Here is a 19,598-nt window from a genome sequence, read left to right on the forward strand (position 1 = left end):
GAATAAACGTCCATGTCAAACACCAAGGGTGATGCATCTAGATTCAAATAAAGTGGGAAGTAAATGTTTTCCATGGCCACAGTTTTATTTAGGTTAAAGTGAAAACTGGGGTTAAACCATGATAAATAAGTTGGAGCTCAACTTGCCATTTCAAAGGCAAAATACCCTGAACATAAGCAAAGCTTATCATTCCAAGGCAGAGCTACAGCAATTCTTATATAAAGTTCTTTGCAGAGGTTTGTTCATAGTGGCTTTTTGATTGTTTTCTTCTTTGCCTGCTAGGTCAGGTGGACCTTTATATGCATGTATACATATACACATGCACACGTTTTACTTCAAATGAGGTTTGGCCTCTGTATTCAACTAGACAGATTCACTTAGTGAAGAGTAAATTAAAAGAATGACAAATTGTAAAGGTAGATCTATTTTTAGGAGGCAGAAGGGTTCAAACTTCTAGTGTCTGGGAAACAGTGTCACCTCCAATAAGATAAAATGATTGATGCTGCACAAAGGCGGAACAAGGATTGCAAGAATTGCCAAAGCCAGCTTTGCAGTTCTCAGAAAATGAGAGCTCTCCCTTTCCACTTGACACTTCCCATCCTGTAAGTATTGTTTCACTAAAGGAGAAACAGATTAAATTCCAGCTGCTGTCAGTTCTTAGCCAGGTCTGTTGAAGAATGTGGCTTTTGAAATCTTGTATCAATACTTCCCTTTCATTATTACCAAAGCAGGCTTAGCTGCCTTTGATGTCTTCTTACCAGCATCATTACAGTTTTCTACAACCAGTGAATAGTGGGCTTTATTTAAGGTCACGTTGAAATTCTGAGTTGGAATTGCAATGCATTGGGGGACTGGATTGTTCATTGTTTATAATACCTTCCTTTTTGCAGTCTCTATCGAAACCAAGTGAAAGAGTGGCTTCAATTTTCTTTCACAAACATAGACCAAGCTATTAACCTGGACCATTAGATTTCATAGGGTGAAAGTCATCTCAAACATCTGTCTTTTGCTTGTCTGCAGGCTTAGCTTTACTTGGGAGAGAAAAAAAAAAAAAGAAAAAGAAAAAGCTGATGAATCAGTTGTACACAAGATGCTTTGGCAGACAGTGTACTACATCTATAACATTTTATATGTGAACTTTTGGCATACCCTATTGATCAACGTATCACATATTTTTCTGTGTTCAACATCTAATGATAACAGGATAAGGTGGAAATTTTCTCTCTAAACACTATATATAAATGGATAGGGGGTATTGCACTCAAGTTTGTGTATACTGTTTTGGGAAATCAATCTAACAAAGAGAATATATTTAATCAAACCCCCTTGTGGTATTTGTACAGTGTTGCTGCTCGGTTATAAGTCAAGTGTCTCACTTCTGCTGCTCTACCAATGTTAACAAACTAACAGATAAATAACAGCAGCAACAGCAAAGCCCACAGAGCAATAACAATAAAACTGTTAGTGTAAATTGTTTTCTGTGCTTCTTCCTGGCTATTTGGCTGTAATAGTTTGGAAAAATTCTATGCATAACACATGAAATCTTACCTTTTATAAAGTTTGTGTGCAATTCTAACCTACATTGTGAATTCAAGCTGATGTTTGCTGATGAGTTTATGTCATATGTCACATCCTAAGTCAAAGTCAAAAAATACTGAAAAATGAATGACTTCACCTTAAAGGCTGCATATGCTGAAAAGATCTGTAACAAGCCAAATTAAATTGTTTGCCTATAAGGTGGTAACACACATTTCTCAGCAGAAAGGAACAAAGTAGAAATTAAAAAAATACACGATCTCATAGTTTTAGATAACCTATTAACACTGTGGCTGAACTCTCAAAAAGGTTCCCCTGTGAGGAAAGAAATGATAAATTCTCTTCAGGGGAATCATAAGACTCCAAAATCAGTGATAAAAATGAAAAAATCCTGAGGATATGTGGACAGAAAACCAAATTGGAGGTGGCATTTGTGCAAGTGGATCATCTTGTTAGAGTGGTAGTTTGCACGTCTTCAAAATTCCCTGGGAAAACAAAGCAAGTTCCTGTCTAGATTACTTAGATTTCACCTAAACTGGACACAAGCACCAGAGCCTATGCAACGGAATGGCTTTTTATTTCTCAGCACTAATATCGCTGTTTGGGGAAACTTAGTGGACTTCTTAGTTTCAAATTTTTCATACTACTTATAATAGCTACTCATCAGAATTAAGCATGCTACAGAGCACTATATGTGGTGTTGTGAGTCTGTCTCTGTCAGCATGCTGGGAAGATTAATATGTGAATTCAGCACTAGTTTGGGCATCTATAGGCTGTGGACTATGAATTACAACTGTACATTTTTGAATGTCTAAAAAGACAGAGAAAAGTATCTGCCTTCTGTTAAACTTCTCTGGATTATTATAATATAAAATTCAGAATCTGAACCAAAGCAGAAAACTACTGGGGATCTTTCAGTAGTTTTGTGACCTTTATAAATAGCTCATAAGCATTCTAAAATACTTTGCTGAATTTCAGCCTTGTGCAGTTTAATTTTTGAAGAGTTATGAGCTTGATTTCCTTTAAGTTATTATTTAAATTATATTCTTATTTCTTATACAAAGCTTTGAACAAACAGGACTGTGTACAAAAAAGCACTTAGAAAAAGGCATAAAAGGATCACAGCTAAAGGACAACAAGAATGAGCAAATGGCTGCCTATACTACTGCTAACCTATATTATCCACTTACTAGAAGTCAAAAATCCCCCCAATACTTTAAAGAGATAAAGAAATCTGTATTTATGTGTACTGCCTTTGGCTAAAAAATTGCTGATTTTGCAATTTACTCTCAACACAATTCATTATATACCTCTATGTGGGATGTCAGCTCTACTTTCAGTAGTGGCTGACAACTACCTCATCACTACTAGTAAGTCAACAAAAAGAGCCTGTAAAAAGAGAACGGAGGATGTTTCTTATGAGATACTTATGCAAGTGAATTCTAAAGCTTGTGTTCATGAACCTGCAGTGATTTACTGTATATCTATCAAATCTACTTAAGTGATCTTAGAAACTTCATAAAATTGCTGGTGATTTTATTTTCTTCCTATTGACCATACAATTACTCACCTCCATGGCCTTGTATCGTTTGCACCTGGACTTATCATAAGTACAGCTAAGTCATTTCACTAAGAAGGACAACAGAAATGTATATATAAAATCTTTGGTACACTGGTCTTGTATGTATTAATTTAATTAAGTAATTTATGAAGTTCTGTGAAATCTGAAATCTAAAAGTCCATCATAATTTTTGCCTTTGGTGTCTGATTAGCAATGTTACAAATCACTGCACTGAGAATTAATGAGCCCCAAATGACCCTATTTAATTTAACACTTTTTTTTTTTTTGAGAAATACCAGATAAGAATAAAAAAACCAGAGGTGTTTTAAAGTCTTTTCTGCAATTTTTTTCTTGGCACTTTTTGTTGTGTCTTTTTCTTTGAATGTATAAAAGAAGTATCTCGCAAATATTTTGAGACAGAATATAAGATTACAAATATTTCATAGAGACAGAGGTCAATTTATAGTGAAGGGAAGGTTAACTGTTATGTTAAAGTGATTCCCCAAGGACTTTTCCATTATTAAGTTTCAAAAGACAATATAAATTATGCACTAGGATATAGGAATCACAATTATGCAATGACACCCATTTACAACATTAATGCCTCAATAATACTGTTACATAGTCCACTTCAGTCTAAGCAGAGCAAAAAAAACCTCCTTTAACACTTTTGGAAAAAAAAATAATTTTAGGAACACTAACATAGATACCCCAACTACGTAATATTTTTCATATACTTGACCATTTTTATATTCAGCTAATCTGAAAATAATACGTAAGTTTGGCTTTGCGATAATAATATTTGGATTTGTAAGATACTATGTTTATTTTTAAACAGGTAAGAGATTACACTAATTAAAAAAGGTTCCTTTTAAAAGGCACATTTACTCACTGCTTGACCTGGACTACAAATGAAAAAGATAAAATTCTTTGTTTCTTATAAAATCCTGCTGATTATTAATAAAACCACAGACACTGAAGTTTTTTTGAGCTTTCAGTATTTCTTTTTTGTTTGTTTGGGATTTTTTTAATACTCTGCATTTTAAAAAGAATGTACAGACATTAATTAACCAACCAGTTTCTCTAGCATGCTTTTCTGGGGCTCTTTGGTGTTCCTTGCTAGAAGATAAAAATATCTTCTCAATATTTTGGATTTGCTGGTGGGAAATGGCACCATCTTAGTTCAAGAATCAAATAATGAAAAACAGAGTCTGTTATAAGTTTGGAAGATTAATCAAATAATTTCCAGCATCATAAAGTATAGTCTGACCGCAAGATTTAAAGTTAAGCTTACCACATTGATACAGTTGTAAAGAGAAAGTGCTGTAGCATATTTACATTAGTGTTCCTGGAAAACAGGGGGTTTAGAATTATTGCCCTCTCACCAATGTAATTCTTTACAAATTGCCAATTACAAAATAGCTGTATCGTATTCTATGACACAAGCCTGCCCTTAGCACACAGTATTTTTCAAGCAAGGTGAAATCCTAGGTCAAGAATACTTACTTACTTTCATTCTTATTTTAGCCATTAAAGGTCAGAGAGTGAGAGCACGTGTTTATGATGACTTTGTGAAGGTGATGAAGCTGCAGCCACAGACAACCTGAAGGAGCTCCGCATTTCTTTATTTAAGCTTGATGTAGAAATCATTCATCTCTTTTCTCCAGGCAGCCTTGGTTCAATATTGCAGAGTAAAGGCTTTATGTTTCACAACCTTTAGCTGGTTTCTCATTGATCAGTGACATCAAGATATCTGTGTATGACACACACAGCAAATTAATACAAATTTGAACTTGAAAAATTTGTCTACTGTGGTAGACCATAAAAAAAGTGGATATCTGTGCTGTAAAGTAAAACTGATTGAGATTTCTGCAACTCATTTTTGTTAAAATCTAATTTTATCTTCCCTCTCCCCCTTTTTTGTTATGTGAAGTGTTTTTAAGTACAACAGAGTATTTTTAGTACAGTATGCTTCGGGAAAGGAAAGCGCAAGTTAACACGAAATTATGAGATTATTGTAGGAAACTTTGGACAACTACTTTTGTTTCTTTAGTTATTATTGAAGACAGAAAAAACCTGGCACAGTAGACAGAAGTTTGAACCACAAGTATATATTGGGTTTTATTATCTGATTCTTTTTTGGATTTGGTGTAGTTCTTACTACTCCATCACTGATGTCTAGCAATCTTTAATGTAGATAACTTTGAATTCTCTATTTTGAGTTGGAAAGTAGTTTTTCCCCCATTTTACTCATTTGCAACTGAGGTAACTCTCCCCAGGCTTCACAAAGTCTTCATGGCTAAGCAGAGGAATCAAGATGTCAGAAAAGAGGGTTTTAAAGTAGGAACAATCTTTCCCAGAGCTCAAAAATTTCACATTCTTTTTTACTTTACTGCATCATGTTGTTGCAGAATATGCCTATTAAATGACTTGGAGATACCAGACTCAATCCTCTTAAAGAACTGTGACCTTTTTTTAGCAATTTCAGAAGACTGAAGTTAGCTCAAAGCCTTTATGAACCTTAATGTGACGAATGACTTCATTTACAAAACATGGCTTTGGACAGTCTTGGGAGTCATATTCCTAAATTATGTGGTCTGGTATTGAAAGCAAAGGAAAAGACTGTGGTTAAATAGGACAACCAGAAATATGGTGAAAGAACATGTAGATCAAGGTTGACTGGGAGAAGTAACATAGATCAGTCATTAATAAGAAAACCAAATTTTGCCAAAAGTAGTAGTAAAAGCTAACTGGCAAGCAAATATAACATCTCTGTTAATGTCAGTACACCATAATGAAGCAAATGAGTTAAAAGAATTGTGAAGGCTTGAAGGCAGAGTACACTGACAGGCATTTGTTCAAACAGTGATAAAACCTGGCACAAGAAAGAGAAGAAATTCAAGCCATTAAAGTGTGCCAACTCCAGCTATGACCAGAAAGTACAAGAAGCGATGAATGCACACCACTTAAACATCGTCCTTTGGAGAGCGGGAAAAAGCTTTTGCACCATGCTTCCGGCAGGTTGCTTTCTTTTATGATAGACACAGGCAAGCAGTTGGGACATAAGAGCTAGAAAATGTGACACACAGCAACCTAGGTTCCCTGTGGGATAGAGCAACAGGCCCAAGGCAGTTGCTTGGAATTTTGTCTCCTACAGACTTTACAGGAAAAGAATAGCTGTAATAACAGTGAAATGTGAGCGGTGGAGTGTTTGTTTTGCCTTGTGTATTTTACAGATAACCATCCTGAGGCCATCTTCTATTAATTTTTAAAGCTTATTCTTGTTTTTAATAACCCAAAGGACAGAAGGATGAACCTGAAATATCTCAGCTTCTAAGGGTTTGGGCATTTGTAATACATCCCAGCATTTTCAAGATACAAATGAAAAAAGGACGCATTAAGCTGTATATGATACCAGATTGATCATGAAGAGTTTCCAAAAGGAATCTTGCCAAATTTGCCCCAGAGATGCATTAATCGGACACTAAAAAACAAGTTGAAAGGAATACAGGGAATATAAAGGAGGAGGCACACAAATTGGAAGTGACTGAGAGCGACTGATTTCCACTATCAAGAGTCCACCGTGATTAGGAGTTGCTACCAAATTTCACCCTCAAAACAATTGCACTTTCCTCTCCAATTTGATAAGGCCATTGGCATTTTTCTGCTTCTTACTTAACATCTCACCTCTTGCTCTACTGATAATACGCTGTGCAAGAGATCTGCCTGATGAGTGCCTGCAGCAATGTGTTCTGGAGCTAAATTGCTTTTGTAAATCTTTTTATTAAAATAAAATGAGCAGCAGGATGTTTGTCATTTCAGCTGTAACAGAATAAATATTTTATCATCTCTTCTTCAAAAGCTCTCCTGTAACTCAATGGGTTTACAGAAGAATTTAAAGAATAAAAGCATCTAATTCACTTTAACTTTGATTACATTACATGGCCTATTGTATTGAAACCTTGAAATAATTTGTGACTGGAGTTTACTTAAAATATTGTGTGATTTCAGGCTGATTTTTATTTACTTTACTCAGGTAAACTGCCACGTTTTTCAAATGGGTGTAAGTGTACATAAGGAAAATAAGACTATCTTTGAAAGAATTTCCATCAAAAGAAGATTTATAGTTTTGTAAAGAGGGTGTTTTGCTTCTTTTTTTCCTTTCTCGTAAAACCCCTCAAAAGCATCAGAATTCAGTATGCAAGTGATAAAACATTAATGAAAAGGCATACTGAAGCATTTGGAGTGGGGAAAACAATCACTTCACTTCTCATCAAACATGCAGAGAGTTTAATCTGGTGCCCTTTAATAAAGATAGGCAAGAATTTTATCTAATTATGATGTCCCTCCCAAGTCGTTAGAGAATCACTCAGTGAAGGTCAAGATTCAAGCAGCAGAGCTTCAGGCCACATCTGTTGCTGACCTTGAATGCAGCAGGGAACCAAGAACACTACTGCTTCACAGGACTTTGATTTGCAGCATCCTATTCCCCGTAGTACCGGTTTGTGTCAAGCAAAAACATGTGATCTGCTGAAGATCAGTAGAAATAATAAGCAAAATGAAGCATAGGTATGATGAGAACAAATATGAAAATAAAAAAAGAGCAACATGCCTTGTTTTATCCTATATCTAATGCTGACATTTATCAGAGAGAGACAACTGAAATGGCAGAGTGGAAGGAAAAGTTTTATTTGTAACTGATTTTCTTTCACTCCAGAAGGAAAATAAATAAATAAATAAATAAATAAGTTGAAAGGCAAGAATAACGGGTTTCATTATTGAGCAAACTTTCTGTCTTTGTACAAGTCTGCAACTAGGGTTTTGCTTAAGTAACTCTCATGGCTGACAGCGTCTTGGTAAAAATGCAAGTTTTAATACATTAAAAAGGGAGAGTTTGAAATAAGAACCTGAGATATAAAGGCAGATAAGAGACCCCAAATTTATAGCCCTGTAATTGTAAGATATTGATAACATACAATATTTTATATCCTGGTATTCTCTTACAGTTATCTTAATATTGCCTCTTCCGCAGTTCTGTTTTGCTTTGCTTCACTTTGCTTTGCCTCGCCTGCTTCTGTCTTGCTGGTGTCTAATAGCACTGACATTTATTGTCTGTAAAATCACATCTGTTCAAGTGACTGTTGTTCATCCTTCCTGATCATGAGGTTCCTCTGTACAGATCTGTTTTGCTGCTTACTTTACAGCCTCTGACTGTAGGAAAATTCTCTCCAGGTCTGCTTGGCATGAAGTGCTACTATTTAAGTGTCAGTGTGACAGATGAGGTGGGAGGCCAAATGCTATCCTCATTTATGATTGTGAGAACAGAATCAATCTCTCTAATTCCAATGTGGGACACACAAAATCCCTACAAATAATCTTAACTTAGAATGCAGTAACAAAATCTGTAAGATGATATATTAGTTTCTTCTTTATTATACTTTAATTTCACAAGGGAAAAGGGTCATATCTGAAAGGGAAAGAATAATATATAAATCCTATACATATTTTAATAGTAACTATTGGTTTATTTTTATAGTTTGAAAGCTAGAAAAGCCTCTGTTTCTTGTTTTGTATCATGTAACATCTACATTTAAATTTTGCAATATATGTATATACTTTATAGCTTGCTTTCTTTGGTTTGCATTGTTTTGTCATTTATTTTACTGTTTTCTTTCTTTCTTTTTTGTTTTGTTTTATTTGGGTTTTTTTGTTTGTTTGCTTGCTTCCCAGGAAAACCTAATTGGGGGTTTCTCTCAAGTGCAAGAGATGACTGACCTGGTCTCTATTCTCTCTTTCACGATTACATACTCACGGGTTCCATCTGGGGTGAACAATCTTAGTCGAAGACGATACATTACAAACTCTTGTTAATTGCCTTTTAAGCTTTCAAGAGTCTGTCTTAAATTGCTCAGTCCCAAAAGGGAAGGCCAGGAGTTCATAAAATCTTACAAACTCTGCCGAACTCTGCAGTGTTTTATACCCACAGCAGGTTTGGGAAGATGACTTTTTTTCATTTCCCATTTGCAGTGTGGAAGTAAAATTTCATTTCCCCCCCCAGCTCCTTCGTCGGTTTCACTACATTAAAACTATGTTTGTTTCCCAGAACTGTTATGCCTGAATCACATAATGGTGATGAAAACTGCAAGACAGAGTTGAAAGCTACTGTACCTCTTGGTTTGGAATCAATCTAAACATTACCCACTTGGTTGCTGACACTCAAACACAATAAAGTTTCTCTTCACAGAGAATTAAGGTCAAGTAAAAGAAACTTATGAGTTTAAAAAGAAACTAAACTAATGTAAATATTGATAAAATAATAAAAAGAAAATAATGAAATACATACAGTATATACAAAACCATATCAAGCTCCCAGGATGACAATCATGTCACTGTCAGGCACAGGTAAAGTCCCAGACTGCACTCAGTGACTGCTGGGAACCGGATTCCAGATCTGGATTCAGGAATGCACAGGTCAGGATCAAAGGCAGACAAACAGAGTCCTCCTCAGACTCCTGCCATTAAAAAAAGAGGGTTGAGCCCTCAGCTTTTATAGTGAGCATGACCCAGATGGGATGGAATACCCTGTTGGTCAGTGTTGGGTCACCTGTCCTGTCCGCTCCTCCCTGTGGGTACGGCCCCTCTATGCTTTTCTGCCAATGGGGCATATAAGAAAGTTAGCTGACCTGGGTTGTTATAGCAATAAATATAAACAAGATCCTCTCTGCATGCCATTCCTTGGTATAAATTAGAAACATCAGGTCTTATCACTCTGGAAGTGGACTACTGTCTTAAAAATATGTTGTTAATTTCAGAGTTTAGTTAGTTAGAAGGGCCTTAGCTGAAAAGTAAAACTACCAAAATAAAATTGGTTCTGTTTTACCTCAAACCAGGACATAGGTATATTTTTCTAGCCTGGTAAGGGGTAATAGAATAACATTTGTACACTTACCCTTGTACTTCTACACTCCATCTCATAGTGGCTAACAGTGTTTAGAGCCAAGAGGTCACTCTCAATACCCACCTTCGTCACTGCATAATTCCCCCTGTGCTTTTCATCCATATTGTCATTTTCTGCCTCCAAAACTCACACACAGTCTTGTCCTGTCCTAGAGTTCTGATCTTCTTTCAAGACCCACACAATGCCTGTCCCTACCTCCACTTATGCATGGCACTTTAAAAAATGTTTCAGATACCCAGCTATTCATTTTGAGAACTATTTCAAATGCTCTAAGAAACATCTGTAAGAGGTTGCCAGGTAAGTCACAGGACAATGTGTGGGATACCAATGGTCCCTTAGAAATGCATCTGGAGACCAGGTGACATACACATGGGTGTGCCTTCTTAATGCTCTATGTAGACATTTTAGAATTGCTTTCCATATACTCTGTCATCATATAAATTCAATGTCTCTGGACAGACTAATTTCTATTAGTGCTTTCACAAAACAATTAGTTTAGTTGCACAGCTACTATTTTATGTGCTCTAATGGGAGGAAAATTTAGTACCACACATCTGTCCCCTTGAAAAGTTTGTACATGTCTATGTACATTGTATATACCTGTGTACAGTCTTGATTAAGGGAAATATTGCCTGTAACGTGACTTAGCATAATCAAGGTCCAAGAGAAACTTTTGGTTCTTTATGTGTAAGTTGACATCCATAGGTCTACATCCATCACCAAAGCTGATCATTCATCTTAAAGAAGTGTTACTGTTTGATATGTTTCTTTTGTGCTGTTTTTATTCATTTGCTATCAGCCTTTTTTGAGTAATAGCTTTTATGAAAGTTAGCCCAGAGTAAAAGAATCACATTCTGATGAGAATGATGTTATGACTCTGTGATTTGATTATCTTAAAGATATGTTTTTCCATTTTTTTGCAAACAGTTGAAATTGTACTTTCTGCTTGTAAGAGTGCTACTAATTTTTTAATGGTATGAATAATGATCTTTCTGAGTAACAAAGCCAAGCCCCATACAGACTAGTACAATTGTTGATTCTGTGTTTTCAGACACAAAAAAAGAATCTGCTTTGTTAGGGTGTTGATAAATCAGAGGTTTGTTTCTATCTCAGTCTATTGTTTGGCATATACAATAGGCAGAATGGAATGAGTTAAATATATGATGTTTTTATTTGCTTGCCATTGTTGCTTACAGAACATTTATAACAAGCTCCTTGGGACTCCTTGTAATGGTGGGGAAACAATTTGTTTGGGGAATTAATTTGTTGAATAGGAAATGTTTCCAGTTTGCTTTCCAAGCTATAATGACGTGACTGAATTCAGAAGTGCCCTTGAAAATCTGCAATGTAGAATGGTATATACACAACACATTTATTCTATACAGTGCCAAGGAAGTTACTAACAACAAATAAATACATGCTGTTTTTTCTTAATGGAATAACTGGTACTGATTTTGATTTCATTTTCTCATTTTATTTCACCTCTGATGTACCATTTGCAGTAACTTGCTGAGGTCTCAAGTCACCACAGAATTTAAGCACGTGCTGGGTTTTTAGTGCAATGAATACAACTCTGCCTGTTTAGACTGACGATGCTCTGAGGTGCTACTCAGTGTTATGCTTTGGATTTCCTATGCAGCTCTGAATCTTCCTTGAATCAGTTTCTGTGAGATCAGGTCCTAATTCATGGACAATTAGTGATCAGTTTTAAAGAACACCCAGTCATTCCCCTTTATTTCTCTCACCCACTGAATTAATAAGCCAAATTAATTGTTTGAACTGAAGAAAATCAAATATCACTTTCTATTTTTGTAGGGGGCTACGTGTTTAACTCTCTGAATAGTTAACCTACACAGCCTTTGTCAAGTACTAAATATCAATGCTGAGTCAATTAATGAAATAGTTGTAATTTCATGAATACACAATCAATATTAATGATCTGCTTATATTTTTAAGCAGAAGAAAAAACATTTTCTACATTGTGAACCTTTGCATTGTAAAAAGTCAGACGTATAAGTACTTTAGCAAAAAAGAAAAAAAAGTGACAAATGATCTTATCATTGATTCAAATTGAAGAAGTAGAGGAAAAACTGTCACAATTTAACTGACTTCTCCAAAATCTACATTCAGGTCTTTAGTAATCTAAAATTACTAAGAAAAACTCCATCAATCAAAGGTTAGCCTGCCAGTTGGGGGAAAAAAAAAAGCTATTATGAAGGAAACAATTCAGAAGATTTAATGGTATCTTAAGGTCTGAAACACAAAAATAATAACTCCAACAAATAAAAAAAGAATTTTTGTTTACAAATATTCACTTAATTGCAGCTTCCTTACCTTTGCTATCAACATTTCTGTCCACAAGGAAAACAAGACTGTGGTTCTCTAGAAGAAAATGTGTAATACTTTAAATTTACCAAACTTAATTTCAAGATGTGGAAAAGAAAATATTTTCTATGCTATCGTCTAATTGATAGTGCTATTCTGTTGAAGGCAGGTAACAGTATAGAGAGAGAGACATGAGGATATACCGCAGGTGCTTGATCCTGCTGCAAGAAGATTCCTGAATTCACACTGACATTGTCATTTTCTTTCAGGAGAACTGAAAGTCTCATTGGGCACAATAGGCTCCATGGGGTACCTGTCACTCTTGTGCTGTAGTGCATTTCAAGTTTTAGATGTCTGTATTTTCCATATTAGTAGTTTTCTATATAGGAGGGAGTTTACTTTATGTGTTAGGCTACAGACTGGCAACCCCCTAAGGTTTAGTCCAAGGGGGAAGAACTTGGCCTTGAGGCTATGCTCTGATGTTTATATTAAAGTGATGCTGACACATAACGAGAGCAAAAGGCAAGAAATTTACCAACAAATAGCTGCTTTGAAAGCAGCTTGTTTTGAATCCTGATGTCTTTGTTCTGCTCTGTTCAGCAAGCTGGCAACTTGACATAGGGGGTGTTGCCTGGTACATCTTATTCTTGGTAGTTGTACACAGAAGAGGACAGTAACTTGTCTTTGTTTGACTACATCTACATCTCTACTGACAGTTTCAGCCATATTTCAAGCATTCATTACCCTAGCAACAATTTAGTTCCAAAATGCTCTTTCCAAAATTCCTATTAGTCTGGTCTTTTAAACATTGTTACTAAAGTCATCCAAATAACAAGAAAATAAAGATATAAATATAGCCTTTTTAATTACCTCTCTCCCATCTTCAACTTTCCAGTAATTAGTCATGGATTTAAAAGCAAAATAAACACATGCAATTCCTGTATGTAGAATATTTTGCATATTATAAATAGCATATTTTAAATGTATTTAAATATGAATTTTTATTTTAGTTTTATGTTTGTTATGTTATTATAAGAATGTATCTTTTTATTTAATCTAACCTCTTTGAAGTTTGTTTTGAGAGCTTCTAGGAAGCTGTTGTTCTTGAAAGTAGGGTGTTTGACTGCTAATATCTGCCAGTACAACACCTAATAACGTTCAAAGAGGTTTCAAATCAGGAATAACTGTTGAATCCATTCTGGACACCATACAGAGGTAGCAACAAGAAAAATGCTCCTTCCTGAGACAGAAATAAATTGACTTTGACCTCTCTTAGCTCACCTCTGTAGACATGTGGACAAACAGAATAGGCATGGGTTTGCTCTCAGTGTTTCCATTATGAAAATCTAGAATTGATTATAAATTTATTCTTACACACACACACTGTTTTTCTTTATCTCTCTTTCCACTTCAGCTCTGTCTTTAGTAGAACTGGCTTCTCTAAGCCAGCCTCGTGTTCTGTCCAGAAGGAATCCACATAATTCATATTTACTTATTATCACAGTGATGTAAGAGACAGTGTGTGATTATTAAATATGTATATCAATAAATACTTAAACGTATACTTCTTTGTAATCATATATAGCTACACAGCTTAAGCAAATTTATCATGTGCAAGCCCATGGGATCAGATAAGATGTCTCTGAAGGTGTTGAGGAAGTTGGCTGAAGTCCTTATGTGTCTACTCTTTGCATCTTGGACAGGTCATGACAACCAGAGGAGCTTCCCAATGACTGAAAAAAGGCAACATGTCAAGGAATCTGTTAAAGTCAACATATACAACACCCACTTCTCTCCCCTTCAGAGGGCAGCCAAGAATCTCATCATAAAAGGCAAACAATTTGGTCTGACATGATTTTTTCTTGGTAATTCTGTGATCTCTGTTCCCAACCATAATCTTGTTCTTCATGAACCCGGACATGGCTTCCAGCTGGATTTTATCCATAACTTTTCCGGGGACCTAGTTTAGGCTGATGAGTCTGTAGCTCTCCAAATAGTCCTTGCTGTTGTCAAAGGTGGACATGGTGTTCCCTTTTCCAGTCATTTGGAAACTTCTCCCACAATCCATATTCCTGGATACTCTCCAAAACCAACTTGACAAGGTTCTAAGGTATCTGGTTTAGGTTGACCCTGCTTTCAGCAGGGGTTTGGACTGAGTGGCCTTTAAGATACCATTCCAATCTGTTGCTCTGTGATTGTATATCTCCTGCACTACACAAATACCAAGAAGCACCTAATACCTTTGCACCCTACCTTCCTTGGGACAGGCCCAACAGGTAGACAGGATGCATGATACGGAGAATTCCCTATCTATCCTCTCTCCACCTGTCTGAATGCAGTAACTCAAGGGATTGAGGACAATGGCAACAAGTTCCTGCCTGGCGCAGCAGGTGCATCTCCTCTGTGACTACCCCACCTTCCCAGGTGCCCTTGCATAATAGGCATGAGGCTCTGCAAGTGGAACTGAATAATGAGGACAATGGTTCATCTAACTTGGAGGTAGGTGTCACTGAGGTTAAGTCAGCCTGTGCCTTGTGTCAAAACTTCTTACATAAAGAAAAAAAGACAGGTCATTGTCATAGGAGGCTCTCTCCTATGGGTAACAGAAGGCCCAATATGCACACTGGACCCATTTCTTCAGAAAGTCTGCTGCTCCCTGGGGCCAGGGTTAAAGATGTGAAAAGAAAGCTTACTACCCTGGTATGGCCCTCAGATTACTATCCATTACTGATTCTTCAGTTAAGCAGAGATGAAGTTGCAACAAGAAGATTGAGGCAAATCAAGAGAGACTTCAGGGAGTTGGGATGGTTGGATAAAGGATCATAGAATCATAGAGTAGTTTGGGTTAGAAGGGACCTTCAAAGGTCATCTAGTCCAACCATCCTGCAATGGACAAAAACATCTTCAAGTACCTCAGGTTGCTCAGAGCCCCACCCAACCTGACCTTGAATGTTTCCAGGGATGGGGCTTCTACCACCTCCCTGGGAAGCTTTTTCCAGTGTTTAGCCATGCTTATTGTAAAAAATTTCTTCCTTCTATCCTGTCTAAATCTTCCTTCTTTTAGTTTAAAGCCTGTCACAACAGGCCCTGCTAAAATGTTTGTCCCCATCTTTCCTGTAGGCCCATCTAAGTACTGAAAGGCCGCAATAAGGTCTCCTTGAAGCCTTCTTTTCTCCAGGCTGAACAACCCCAATTCCCTCACCCTGTCCTCATAGGACCAGGAGTACAAGTGGTGTTTTGTATCCTTCCAGTTGCAGGGAATGATGAGGGAAGAAACAGGAAGAGCCAGAAGATCAATACCAGCAGCATTTTGGGACAGCTAAACAAAAACATATGAACTTTATATATTCTTGGTTGGAACAAAAAAAATCTGGACAGGGGTCTGACTGTCAAGTTTTTTGTGGGGGAGGAGGGAGGAAGGGAGGGAGTGAGGAAATGTTGGGTGTGGGACCACAAGATCCCAATGCCAACACCACAGCAAAAATTACGTTGCTTACGGATGTGAAGAAATACAAAGATGTTGTACTGAGAACACACTTAATTATTCAGTTGAATAGTTGAGCAAGAACAAACTTAGCTGTCTGCCTCATTACTACCTTTTCTCTGATGAAGTCAGATGAAAAAATTACTAAAATATAGCCATGACTACGAATATGTAAAAGTATTTGATATTTTCTGTTGAAATGAAGACACATTATAAAACATTTCCCAACTATGTGTCAAAGTTATACAATGAACACAGTTTTAACTATATATGAACTATATACTTTCAATGAATCTTAGCTAAATATTAGTAGGAAGAGTCCATAACAGGATTACAAATCTCACTGTGTTTTAAAGTATCATCCTATTTATATATTTTAAATACATATGTTCAGACAATAAATTCTTTAGGTCAGAACTGACAATTTGCATATGTATGTGGAAGCGTAACTATGAATGTTGGAATGATTTTACTTTCCTGTGTAACATGAACTCATGATAACTTTGTTTTTCAAAAGATGGGCAGTATGGGCTTAAAATAAACATTCTTGAGCCAAGGTAATCACTCCAACTAGTAGAATTCACATCAGAGTCCTTTAAGTTTCAAAGAACTCATCCAAGGTACTTCAAAGAAAAATTTCTGCCTAAACCTTGGACAAGAAAGTGCTTTCATGGTTTCAGAATAATGAGTTCTTTCTCCAGAAGCTGGTCATGACACTGGTCTTTAAATGAGATTCTAATCATTGCTTCAATATGTGGAAAAGGTTCCTGCGAGACTTTGTAACCAGCCAAAGCCTGAATGATTTTTCTCTGACAAAATAGGGGAGGCATTTTCCGTTACTGACTGTCTCTGTGCCAGTTTCCTGACTATTATAGTATCATAGGATAGTTTGGGTTGGAAAGCACCTTTAAAGGTCATCTAGTACAAAAACTAAACAGTACTGGTCCCAGTATGGAACCCTTGAGGGGCACCACTTGTCACTGATCTCCATCTGGACATTGAGTGGTTGACCACTACCCTCTGGATACAATCATCCAATTCATTCCTCATCTACTGAACAGTCCACCCATCAAATCCCTATCTCTCCAACTTAGAGAGAAGGATGTTGTGGAGGACCATGTCAAAGGCCAACAGAAGTCCAGATAGGTGACATCTGTAGCTCTTCCCTTGTCCACTGATGTAGTCACTCCGTTATAGAAGGCCACTAGGTTGGTCAGGCAGGACTTGCCCTACAAGAAGCCATGCTGGTTGTCTCGAATCACCTCCCTGTCTTCCATGTGCCTTAGCATAGCTTCTAGGAGGATCTGTTCCATGATCTTCCCAGGCACAGAGATGAGACTGACAGATTGGTAGTTCCCAGGCTCCTCCTTTACACCCCTTTTAAAAATGGGTGCAACTCTTTCTTTTTTCCAGTCACTGGGGGCTTCACCTGACGGCCATGACTTTTCAAATACCATGGAGACTGGCTTGGCAACTACCTCAGCTAAGTCCCTCAGGACTCTGGGATGCATCTCATCAGGTCCCATAGACTAATGTATATGATCTATGACATATCTTAGATCACATCAGACTACTGGTGGGCAATGTTTACTCCTGAACCCATCTCAGGATTTGACACAACTCATCTGTGTTAACTTACCAGAGACAGAAGCATAAAGACTTTTGAGACTTTACTAGAAGAAATTTAAGGCCAGGACACAAAGATTTAGAATATCTAGACTTTAGGCTAAAAATGTACTTAGTAACCTCTGTCCTACTTGTAATTCTAGTCCTGAATATTTCAATTGCTCTCTCTCAACAAAATACAATTCTCTTTATAGACATTTCCTTGGGATTATCATAAGAACTGTTATTAGTTAAGCACTATCCCTGAATATCAATAGTTCCTCACTTCCAACCTCCATAGTATCAATTATCTGTATTTCATTCACATAAAGAACAGAACAGGTTAGATGGCTATAGCATTAAAAATTCAACTCAGTGAAATTTCAAAGATAATGTTGAATGAGACTGAAGGGAATAATTGATTTTGTGATCCAAATGCAGGGCCATGTTTAAGGGTCAGGCATGGATTTTCCCACATGCCAACACAAAAGCTAAAGGTAAAATAAGCTCTTTCTGTTTTCCTCATGCCATTCTCAGCTTAGTGTTGTGTTGGCATTCCGGGTGAATTACATTTTTCCCAGGATAAACCAAAGTCCAGTTTAATTTTTCCCTGGATCCAGAAGTTTTTGAGACATGATTTATCCTCTGGGTTTCTCTTCAGGCAATACAATGATACCTCTCTGTTGGGCATAGCTGAACCACCCACCTAAAGCAATGACAACATGTCTGACAGCATCTTCATTGTCAAGCTTTTGATCTTCTACAGGGTACCAAAACATTCAGAAAGACTGGTATATTTACGCATAATTTTACTTAGTTACAATGGTCATATATATAGAATCATGTGTTACCTAACTTCTTGAAAAAAGTAATTGAGGAAAGAAAACAGAAAAAGTTGTAGAACTGAAAAAAAGCCTTTACACTTTCATACTGTTACACACAAACTCTTCAGTATTATCTTTTCATTTTTACTAACAATGGATTTTTAATAACATAAGATTAGACATTTTACGTAAAATAATTTCCCTCTTACATTTGTGCAGATGTACCACTTGTACTTGTTCCTTTCTCTTGCTCAGATAGTACTGTGTCATTCCTTATTTTCTCCCTGGTCTTGATTTGGGTCTAGCCTCTAAAGCTACTACCCAATTCTATCTAGCTTTATATTCTTAATTAACCAAATATAAATCTGAAATAATTCCCTGGTAGATAATATCACAAACCTGAATATGATTCACTAGATGGGCAATTGCTAATTTATAATGCTAAGAGGGGCTTCCAGAACTATGTCGGGATGAATGGTGATTCTCATATTCTTTTCCTTCTCCCACATTGTTGGCTCTGAAAAAATCCAATGCAGTAATGCATGCACAGTCAGTAGCTTTCAAGTCCCCTTTTGAGTCCTATTTACATGTTCTGCCTCTATTTCAACTACAAATTAGGTCCGTTCTTTTGTTATTTTTTTTTCAGTGTAAAACCATCAATTCATTATATAGTTACAAAATTGTAACTTTTTTCTACTGCCAACAGGAATTGCTGTACTTCACCATTTTTATTCCATTCTTCCCTTCGCTAAACACATAAGAACCGCTCTACTGGCTCACAACAAAGGTTCATTTCACCTAGTTAATTCTTTCTTGATTGCAATCCAAAGGAAAAACTAAAGAAAAAGGTATTAAGAAACAAGGCAAATACAGAGTTAAAGATCACAGACTTACTTAATGACTGATGTAATCACAAGTTTTTTGTCTGATACACTCTTCCAGCTACGATAATCAACGTTTAAATACTTCTTCAAATAGAGATTATACCTAACGCTGTTTTAAAATAGATAACAGTGACTTCTCTGAATTTGCCTAGTCTTTTCAAAAATCTATTTACAGTTCTATTGTTCGGAACATTTGGCACTCATGAGCTCCACAGTGTAATTACACATCATACACAAGTTAACCAATTTTGTTTGCTCTAAATTTATTGTTTGATAATTTCAGCCATTCATTTTTTTCCTTGCTTTCATTATGGCAGATACATAATAATTTTGTATTCTGTTTCCACACTGCTTTTTTGCAGAACTTTCATCCCCCTCAATATCAGCCTCTTTCCCTGAGGTTTCCAAACTAAATCTGTGT

Source organism: Chroicocephalus ridibundus, chromosome 1 (assembly GCF_963924245.1).
Source record: "Chroicocephalus ridibundus chromosome 1, bChrRid1.1, whole genome shotgun sequence".
In the NCBI taxonomy this organism is placed as follows: Eukaryota; Metazoa; Chordata; class Aves; order Charadriiformes; family Laridae; genus Chroicocephalus; species Chroicocephalus ridibundus.